The 11,738-nt window shown below is 33.3% G+C and overlaps 1 long non-coding RNA gene across 1 annotated transcript; it reads left to right on the top strand.

Annotated features, from left to right (window-relative positions):
- The first annotated feature begins 744 nt into the window (after positions 1-744).
- On the top strand, positions 745-11,499 carry LOC131063804 (uncharacterized). Its single transcript, XR_009111167.2, has 3 exons — positions 745-1,862; positions 2,866-3,028; positions 10,783-11,499. It is a non-coding gene; the product is annotated as an uncharacterized LOC131063804 (long non-coding RNA).
- The last annotated feature ends 239 nt before the right edge of the window (positions 11,500-11,738 follow it).

Below are 11,738 nucleotides of genomic sequence, written 5' to 3'. Positions count from 1 at the left end.
TATTTTCTAAATGATCTACCAATTGATCTCATGTATTACACAAATGTATGCAAAAAATAGGTAAAAAATATCAAATTGACCTTCCACACCTTTTCGATGTACCCATTGCACACTAAGGTGCAATTGCTAGTTATATAAAACTAAAAGGAGACATACAAATTGTGCTTTCAACATTTAAAACTTATATTATAGAAATAGATTCAATTTAATGAAAAACTAAGGTTGGGGTCCCATGGAAGAGGGCTTCCTAAAACTAAGGTTGGGGACCCATGGAAGAGGGCTTCCTTAAAAAAGAGTTGAAGCTCTTGAGATTTTTTAGGAAGCTTCCTATAAGTGATGGCCCCATGAATTTTGTATTACAATTCATCTAAAAAATTTAAGCTCCTATTTTTAAAGAAGCTGGTAAAAAATGATGAATTTAGATGATTGACAAATGACAAATAATATTCTTAAGTTAGTGGGGCAATTTCTAGCCCCACCCCATTTTCACCCCTTCAAATATGAAAATTTAAAAAGTAGGAGCTTCTATTTTATAAGAAAAGATTCCCCGTAGCCCTTAAAAAAATTTGATCTTCCTTAAAAATAGAAGTTTAAACATCCTCATGAAAAATAAATAAATAATATAAAATAAAAAGTTAAAAAATTTCTCTCCAATAGAGTCAATGGAAAGCCCTGGAATCAGCCCCAGCCAAAAAATAGGTGGCATAAACAAGTTCGAGTGGCAAATGTTTGGAACTAAATGGCAACTTCCCCTGCACTCTAATTAATTGGCAGCTTCCAAATGTTTGGAGCCAAACATCAACATAAGAAATACTGCTAATTAATTTAGTGTAGAAGTAATGAAGGAAGAGGGCAATTTCATTAAACTATGACAACTGTACAGAGAAGTTATGTAGAAAAATGAAAAATCACAAGCTCAATCACATGGAAAAAGCAGAAGAAGCCCGCCAAAGAGAAGCCAGTGATGGAGAGGAAGTACAGAGGAGTGGGGAAAATATGGTGCAAAGATCAGGGATTCGAAAAGGCAATGCATCCTGATTTGGCTTGGAATATTTAACTCTTCGGAAGCAACCATTCTCAACTTGGCTTTGATTTGGCTAATGACCAAGCTACCTCCACTATGAGAGGCTCTCAGGCTATTCTCAACTTCGCTAATTATTTTGTGGGTAGATCACTCAAAGAAACCCAAACAATGGATCCGTTAGAATCAAATTTGCACCGTTGAGTAGAATTTGCACCGTTTAAAAAAAATGCAGTGTCGTTGTAGAAAAAGCAGTGCCGTTCAGAAAAAAGCAGTGTCGTTTTAGAAAAAGCAGTGCCGTTAAGAAAAAAACAGCGTCGTTCTAGAAAAAGCAGTGCCGTTAAGATAAAAACAGTGTCGTTAAGGTTTAAGGAATTCGAAATTAGGAGGAGTTATAAATAGCTGCGAAGAGAACTGTATTATTCATTCCCTTCCATCTTTTATTGATGTTTTCCTTCTGTGAATGTCCTTTTTTCATCATTCTCGGTTTGCAGAGAATGCTCTTTTTTTTTTTGACTTCCGTTGTGAATGTTCGTCTTATTTTACATATGTTTTGTTTCCTTTTCTGGGAATGTCCGTTTTTGTCAATGTTGTGTGCGCACTGTTCTGTCTACTTGTGTTGTTTTTCTGTACAATTTATTTTTTGTGGTGTTATGTTATTTTTCTCCCCTTGTATTTTGTTGCGGACTTTTTCATAGTGGCAGCAAAAAAGAGGCAGAGAAGAGGAGGTGATAACACAGGATGAGAAGAGGCAAAGAAGAGGAGACGACAACACAGGATGCTATGTTAATATTGTTGTACTGCTTTAGTCAGCGACTATGAGTCCATTTTCTGTAAGCATGTAAGTGATCTTTAATATCATGAAGATGATGTTTCACTCCTTATTTTTGGTCATAATGTTCTGGGTCTTTGTAGTTTTCACACAGTTTTCACCATGGAGTCTATGAAGGATTTTGTGTTTGTTTGATCTGGTGTTGTTGGAAACTAAGAATCATAGTTTTTGTGTATTTAATAGTGCTGTTTTATATTTCAGTCTCAAGATTTGATGTTAAATTTCGTTGGAAGATAATTACTATGACGACAAAAATTAGAGTTGTGGTATGCCGCATTCCATAGCCATATGGTAGAGGTGCCGTAGGTCAATGATACTAGATGTTTATTTTTAATCTCTCTGTAATCGGCAAGTTAATGCTATCAGTTCTCATAATAGTTTTAATTTCAAATGTGATGTTCATTTATATAATATATTGGTTCATTCATTGTTTATGATATTCCTTACAATGGAACCATAAATTTGGTACTTTATTATCTGCTGTGAAATTGCATGAATGATGATTATTGTCATCTAAAATGTTGATGGTAAGGAAAAGGCCCTTTGTTCTATATGCCTGTGACTAGATAGAAGGTTTTGATAAGGCAAACTACTATTACGCCTTGGTGTGGTCAATGTCTTTTGAACATTTCTTTGTTGCTACTGAGCTTTTTAAGATCTTAAAAATAAATTTTTGAGTTTTTGATTTTGTATAAAATTTCCATCCCTTTCTAAACAATTATTAACACCTAGGAATTTTGCAGTCAATTGTTTCAGTATGTGTTGTTTTACTAAAACATTCCGTTGATTTTAATAAATCAATACACATTGTCTCATTATGTGTTCTGTGCTTCACAGTAGGGAATGTCCTTGTATATTGATCCATTAAGTAAAAAAAATTGCTGTTGCTTGTCATTATTTGTTGTGAAATTAGTATTATTGGGAAGCAGTTACTTTGGTAGTCATTTTTTTCGGTTTCATGGATCTCCAGCCAAAGAATGGTCATTTTGAATGCTGTTATCTTCTTTTACAGGTGTTTTCATCCCTGCTGTGAATGTCCATTAGACTTCTTTGTCAATGTTTTGTTGCAAAAGATGAGGCAGAGAAGAGGCGGCAACACAGGAATGAGAAGAGACAGAGAAGAGGAGGCGGCAACACAAATATGAGAAAGGCAGAATTCTTCTTATTATTACCAGGTAATGTATCTGCTTACCAGTTTTCTATATATATTATTTTAGTTAAATTTCATTGGTAAACTTTGTTTACAATATTTTCTTTGTGGCAATCTCATCCCTCAGAGTGAACCAATTACCCCATCTAAGATGTGAAACTTCAGGCATGCCACTCATTAGTGAGGATGTACTCATTGCACAAGATTAGCCCATGAGCTCCCCTCATTGTTGGCTTCAACCGTAGAACCTCCGTGTTAGTACTCTTTTCCCTTGCACCCATCAGAGCCTTACGTGAATTTTTGTCACGAGACAATAGTAAGGAGACCATCAGCTACAGGAAAATTGATAGCCCATTTCATATCTGTGAGGGGTACGCGAGGGGCAACTGATAGGGATCGTAAATTTGTAAGCTCTTTATGGTTTCTGTTAATTGTAGCAGAAGTTTAATATTAACCAACTTCCTATCTGCCGTAGGAAAATTGTTGGCCCATTTCCTATATGCCAACGGAAGATGTGCTGTTTAGGGATTTGTTAATTGTTTGCTGTAATGTATTTTACTATTTTTACTACTGTGCCTATAAAGAATTGAGCCTCCTGGGATAGTCTATTACTTCTCTCAAGTCAATTAAATTCTAATAGTTTTCTAATGTAAACAATTAAAAAACTCAGATTACTTTGAAACAGGAATTAAGTTTGAAAATTAATTGAAAATTGATTTGGAAGCAATGCAAACTATATTTGGGGAATCTATTTTCTAATTTAATACTAGAGATTTGACCTGAAATTGGTTTGAAAGCATTGTTGTTTGGGGTTTTGTTAATTGTTTACTGTAATTTGTTTTTACTGTTGTGTATATAAAGATTTGAGCCTCCTGGGATAGTCTATTATTTCTCTCAAGTCAATTAAATTCTAATAGTTTTCTAATGTAAACGATAAAAAATCTCAGATTACTTTGAAATAGGATATAAGTTTGAAAAGTAATTGAAAATTGATTTGGAAGCAATGCAAACTATATTTGGACGATCTAATTTCTAATTTAATACTAGAGAGTTGACTTTGCTGAAATTGGTTTGAAAGCATTTGATTAGCTGGAATTGGTTTGAATGCAGTGCAACACTATTGGATAGGATTATGAAGAGGCTTTAATAGAGAAGCATTATTAGAAAAAAACAGAGTTTCTGGGGTGCAAGTTTATGGTGTAAAGATAAGCCCTACTATTTTTAATACTTGAGGAAATGCTACATATATTTAAAATCTGCCATTCCCTTTTGTTTGCTAATTTGGATTTCCTGTTACCTTCATATTAATGCTCACGAAAACACTGCATGACATAGCCATAGCCTTTATGCAGGATAGAGACATTTGAGAAGTAGTCATTTAGAACTCGCATTACTTCTAGTCTACTACATTTAATTTTAGTATATGGAGTTGATATTTTATGAATTGGAGCTAGAAAAAGAGACATTAGAAAATAAATGTATTATGACAGTGAGTAGAAAAGAGAAGAATAATCAAATAAGAAAAATAATTCAAGGCAGAGTATTCTTACCCAACCCAAACACAACCATCCATAGTGGCTTGTTCAATTCAAGTAAGGGAAACTAAACCACTAAATATACAGTATGATGGCAAACTAATTAAAACATAAACTCTTTTTTATAAAAAGTAGCTAAATCAACATTCCATAGCTGCAAAGTTTTAGAACAAGTTAAGAGCATTGAAGTAGTGAATCGTGTAATGAGAATTGCAAGGAACTGAAAAACGATTTTAAATGGTTCCTCTGTAATGAAATTATCCAATGCGGTAGGGTTTGTAATTGTTTGAGTCACATTTGTGTACATGTAGAAATGCAAAATATTTTAAATTTTATTGTTGTGAATTTAGATTAACTTTATTTAATATTTTTCATATGTTTTATGATATTTTTTAAATGGTTAGATGGCATGCATTAACATTGTCTTCTATGCAATTCTATAATGGAATGATAGACTTGTACACTCTATTAGTTATCTATATAGCTTTTGTGTGAAGGGTCTAATAAAAAAAATAACATTCATTGAGACTTAGTAAAATTAATGTGTCTAATATGGTTCTAATGGCTATTGAGTGCATAGTGTTCTTGTCCTAGTGCACTTATGCATTAGGATTAATGCCTTTTTAATATGGCTAATGTACATCAAACTACTATAGCATTCCTTGTATGCTTGCTCATTCAACATGGTTGAGTGACATAAACTCTAGTGTGTGATGGTTCCAATTGGATATGGTATATATGGTGTATAATTTTACCTCTTAGGGTTAGATGACCTGTAATCTTACAAGATATGTGGCTTTTGAGTTAAGCTTCTATCATGGCTAGTTTACATCAAACTTCTACAATGCGTTGTGCTTAACCATCTAACATTGTTAGTGATATTTACATTTGTGCACTGTGATTGTATAGGTTTTTTTTTGAGTTCTAATGGTATATACGTCATTTAGCTGTATGGCTTTTGTTTGAAGTTCTAATGGCACATATATGTTATTGACTTATACGGGTTTTGTTTGAATATTGCGTCAAATCCCTATGGTGTTTTGAGTGCACTTTTGTTTAATATTTATATTATATATGGGTGATGATTGAATAGTTTTTACACAAAGGGTTTACCCTATGCTGTTATGAGTGCACTTTTGTTTAATATTTATTTATGAGTGATGATCGAATGGCTGTTACACAAAGGGTTTAACAAGAAATATCATCGGGTTATGTGTTTTTTTTTAAAGGTTTTAATGAAAAATACATATCAATTTGAATCGGTTTTGTTTGAAGGTTGCATCAAACTCCTATGGCGTGTATAGTGTGTTTGCCCATGCATCATGATTGAATGACATTCATTCATGTATATGACATTTGCATGACTTTTATACGAAGGGTTTAATGATATTTGTCATTGAGTTAACTAGATGGGTTATGTTTGAAGGTTCTAATGATATATATGCCATTGAGTTCTATGGTGTTTTTTAAAAGCTTGAATTAAACTCATATGGTGTGCCTAGAGTGCTTGTTCATGCATCATGGTTGAGTGACATTCACTAGTGTATGATGACTGTATAGGTATTTTTATTGTCAAAATTAGTGCACAAGAGCATTAAGCACTCCATAGTGGTCAGATACATATTATCTATGCACCACGACTTGTATATTTGTCCATGTATCATGTGGTTAGTGACATTCACTATTGCTCAATGTGATAATATGGCATTTGTATTTAGGATATGGTAACACATAATTAAGCTGTATATATATTGTTTAAGCTTTATAATGTTGAATATGTTTGGCAAAACTCCTTTGATGTGCTATAATTGTTGAGTCACATTGAGTCTTTTGCATGGTGATTACACACAATTATGCTGTATATATCTTGTTTAAGCTTTATAATGTTGTATATGTTTGGCAAAACTCTTTTGATGTGCCTAGTGTGTTTGTTTATCACGTGGTTAGTCACGTGGTTAGTGACATTCGCTATTGTGCAATGTGATTATATGGCATTTGTATTTAGGATATGATAACACAAGTTGTATATATCTTGTTTAAACTTTATAATGTTGTATATGTGATTGATCTGCATGGGTTTTGTTTGAAGGTTGGGCAAAACTCCTATAAATGTCGCCTAGTGTGTTTGCTTATGGATCATGGTTGAGTCACGTTGAGTCTTTTGCATGGTGATTACATGTGAAAGGATTGATGATTAATCAAGTTTTATTGGTTTAATATGAAAATTACGTAACTAATCTACATTTATCTTGTTTAAACTTTATAATGTTGTATATGTGATTGATTTGTATGGGTTTTGTTTGAAGGTTGGGCAAAACTCCTATGATGTTGCCTAGTGTGTTTGCTTATGGATCATGGTTGAGTCACGTTGAGTCTTTTGCATTGTGATTACATGTGAAAGGATTGATGATTAATCAAGTTTTATTGGTTTTATATGAAAATTACGTAACTAATCTACATTTATCCTTTATAGAGTGTTTTGTGGTCTTGTGTTTTATAAGTGATTTTATGCTAAACTTGCATCACAACTAGTGATATAAATCCTATGGTGTGCTTATGTGCTTATTCATTGATGATACTGATATGATTTTTTGATGTGCTTATCCATGTATCATGCGGTTAGTGACATTCGCTATTGTGCAATGTGATTACATAACATTTGTATTTAGGATATGATAACACATAATTAAGTTGTATATATCTTGTTTAAACTTTATAATGTTGTATATGTGATTGATTTGTATGGGTTTTGTTTGAAGGTTGGGCCAAACTCCTATGATGTGCCCAGTGTGTTTGTTTATGGATCATGGTTGAGTCACATCGAGTCTTTTGCATGGTGATTACATAACTAATCTACATCTAACTTTTACAGAGTGTTTTGTGTTCTTGTGATATAGCATCCTATAATTGTTCTAGATTTTATGCTAAACTTGCATCATGACCAGTGATCATAAACCTTCTACGGTGTGCTTAGTGTGCTTATTCATGGATGATAATGATATGATGAGTGAAGGTTCTAATGGCATATATGCATTATGGTTAATGACATTGAATCTTATGTTCTAACGGAATATGGTATATATGGTGTGCATTAGGTTGAATGACTTTTTGAGTGAAGGTTCTAATGACATTATGAATTTTGTTTGAAAGTTTCTTGTACCTGCATCATGGTTGAGTGACATTGATGCTTCTACATGGTTGTATGGTTTATACATGCGGGATCTACAGATATATTATTGAGATGTATGATGGGCTTGGTTTGAAGGTACTAATGACATATATTCTATTGAGTTGTATAGGTTTTATTTGAAGTCTGCATCAAACTTATATATCATGCTTGGTGTGGGTCAAGGTTGAATGATGTATATAACATAACATCCTACTAGTGTTATTTCTTTTATGGAAGTGTGCATCATGACTAGTGTGCATCAAGATCTTATGGTGTGTCTAAAGTTCTTGTTCATCAATTATAGTTATATTGAGTTTGTTTAATGGTTGGATCAAACTTTACACAACTGTACACATTCGTACCACACCCAAGAATTTATTTGCTTTACTAGCATGCCCATGCCCCGTACCCATACTTTTGACCTCATACCAGAACCGACAACTTAGACGTGGACCTCATTTTCAGTCATTTTGTCTTATCTCGTAATATAATGATGTGATTACTAGCTGTATCTTGTATACAGTCTTTCAAAAGGGTGATTGTGTAGGAAGCTTCTCAATGGTATAGAATAAACAGTATCTTGTACACAGTCTAGAAGGGTGTGATCGTTATGAGAAATTGTACCTTTAGTACACTCTGAAGTCTTTCAGAAGGTTGATTTTGGAGAAATCTTCTCAGTGGTAAATAGAACATTTCATTTACATCTCGTTTGAGCAACAAAGCTGGCATTTTGGAAGTATACTCATGCAGAAAATTAAAATAATGGTATGCAATAAACTCCACAGTTTAAAAACCTCTTTTGATGGTTTGACCTTGACTAGAGATGCTTTATCTTTATTGGATGGCTAAATAAGCCATGATTTATTTATTGCACTTCAGTTATAACTACATGTAGCTTTACATATAATTTATGTGCCTGCTACATGGAAAGGTGATTCCACGTCATCTGCAGAGAAGTCCGAGAAGTCTTGGATTGTTTAAGGTTGTTTGAAAATTGTTCATTTTCCATCCGACTGTAGAATCAATTTCATATTTGTGTGAATGAAACTATTAGTAGGACTTTTTTGCGTAGTTGTATGCATTCTTTATTATATTCTGTTTTGGTACATTGATATCATGTGTTCATTTGTAGTCGATTATTTCGAAAGGATGCATTCTTGGCTTGTTGTAGCCTTCAAAATTTAGAAATTACATCTTTCTTCTGAATTATCGATGTTCAAGCACTGTTCTGATTTCATGTTTGATTGTAAATGATCATATGCTGTCCACTTTCAATTCTATTTGTGAATGCAGCAAACTGCATTTGTTGATGTAGATTAAATTAGAGGATACTGGGATTTTCTTGTCTTGTAATATTAGTCATAACCTATCTTTTCATGTTTTGAAATGTTTGATGTTGATGTAGATTAAATTAGAGGATACTGGGATTTACTTGTAATATTAATCATAACCTATCTTTGCATGTTTTGAAATGTTTATATTTGCTATGTTTTTCAGATGAGATGGGCCTTAGAAAAACAATACAAGCCATAACTTATATGCTATTTGCATGAAGAAGGAGCAACATAACAGCAAACCAGTTCTACTAATTGCTCCAAAAAGTACAGCTTGTTGTAAATTGCTAAAGTTTGTATAATTCTATGCAAAAAGCAATTTATAATTAAATATCTAAATAAATGAGATTTTATCTTCTTTATTATTGAAAGATCTCCATTAGCATCCCATAACCGTTGAGTTAACATGCAACAGCTGGGATGGGGGACAGGGGACAGGGGAGGATGGTACACCCAATGTATCAAATCACTTCATCACTTTAGCACTTGAATGAAAAATAATAAATAATAAATAATAAATGAGATGCAACTCTATTTATATATACACGTAGAATGTCCTTACCTCAAATATTATAGAATAAATTCTTGTAATATACGTAAGCTCTAACTACATTATAAACTCTGTTTATCGTATATAATTATCTTTCACACGTACGCATCAATATTTTAACTTTTAATTAACATATGAGATAGTATATATATGTAAGCTCTCCTTACATTATAGAGTTTATCCTATACATGTAAACTCTGTTTATCTTATATAATTAACTTTCATACATATCTTCTATATTTTATCTTTAATATACTGTATGAGATAGTATATAATAAATGGTAAGGTATGCCCATTATAATTATGGATCCTAATGTACCATAAACTTGTATGCGATGGGGTTCATGGTACAATATCCCAGTGAAGACAACATATCTATGAGGATATTACAAAAATCCCAGGTATCTCAATGAAGGAGATGGACAAGGTGGGATTACCATAATGTGAAAATATGCAATAATAGGCACAATAGATGATCAGGAATGTTTGATTTGACCGTGGCAAAATTTAATATGCGGTTAAACCATGGTTTCTGTAGTATGACTGTTATAGTTGTTAATATATTTATCTCCCCTTCATGTACATAAATGCATATAAAGGACACTTGTAATTGGTTGTAAGAAGCCTTGTTCAGGAGTGTGCCTTATTAGACCTGTGTAAGGTTGGTGAATTGTATATGATCCATTTGAACCATTGTGACCAGACCAAGGAAGCTCATTTTTGCTTTGGACATGGACTTGGCAAAAACTTAGCATGGAATCAGTACTTTTGGAAAAGAACAATATAAAAGTATTTTAGAAAAAAGTATGAATTTTGAAAAACTTGAATTAGACTTGGTCAGACTCACTGACTTCAGTAACCATGAGAGTTGCCGGGTGATTGGCGATTCTGGTAACACCGTTTTGAACTATTGTAGAAAATTGGACCCGATCTACACAAGAATCATAAATGATTGTTGGATGGTAAGTGCTCATCAACTTCTAAAATGCGAATAAAACCTTATTTCTTCTCTTCAGAGAGATAGTAAAAGAAGGCAACTCACTTGCCATTATATATATATACTCGATGACTTAACTCAGTTTTCTTTAATACTTATAACAGAAATACCAAACGTAATTTTGACATTGAATTTAACTTTGGCGTTGATACTACAATAAATGTCCTTGGCTCAATATGTCCGGTTTTGGGCAGGTGGGCTACAGGTTGACAGATTGACACATCCAGGCATCCTAATTGTGTTGCAGACCCTACATGGTGGTGCCACTGGGGATCGTGAAGTAAGGTTAAAATTATAAATTTTGTTTTAACTTTTTGGTTTGTTGATTATTTTGTTGTCTAGTCAGGGGGCATCCAATTCGTAGTCCTTGGGACGGAGTTTGTGTACTGATAGGGCCTTGACCTTTTATCTGTGAGATATTTTATTTTATTTTTCCTGCTAATTAATAAGACTGTCACCAAATTAATGTGCATCACATTGAAGTCAAGATGGGATGCCTTATGTATTGTTTGAGGGAGTTTTGAAGTTGATCTAGCTCTTCTATCTTCAGTTGATATGATCATAGTTTGCGTAGAACTAAGCTGGTGGTCACATGAATGACAAGTGCAGATGAAAAGTGAATATAAGTGTTGAAAAGCATGTGAAAACATCATGTGCATTTTCACTTACCTGTAAATTGCCATAATTTTGTCACATGGAGTTTCTATTCATGGCATTCTATTTTCGTGTGGAATCCAAGACTGTAAATAAGATTGTCTTTGAAGGAATATTTATGTTCTGTCAAAGTCAGAAAAATTTATAGGCTGGTTTAGCTTTACTTGTTTCTATTGTAAAAGATTTGTCGTATTGGCAAAGATTATACATTCATTAAAGAGCTCCATAATGAAGATTATGTGTAAAGATGTTTGCTGTGTGCTTAGACTGATAATGCCTGCTTATTTCTTATATGATTTAGATAGGTGAACTTGTGATTCAGTTGGATTTTGGCCACTTGCACACTCCAAAGCCATGGAGTTCTAAAGAAGTCCCTTGATTAAAGCGTGATACAAAGAGTTTTAATATAGAAGGGGACAAGATCGTAGGTCAGATCACAGTTTGTAAAGTCAAATTTTTCTGTAAAGGTTACCATAGCACTCTGTTAGGTGCTGGC

Source organism: Cryptomeria japonica, chromosome 4 (assembly GCF_030272615.1).
Source record: "Cryptomeria japonica chromosome 4, Sugi_1.0, whole genome shotgun sequence".
Classification (NCBI taxonomy): domain Eukaryota; kingdom Viridiplantae; phylum Streptophyta; class Pinopsida; order Cupressales; family Cupressaceae; genus Cryptomeria; species Cryptomeria japonica.
Note: the sequence above shows the minus strand (reverse complement) of the source record. Positions and strands in the feature narration are given on the sequence as shown.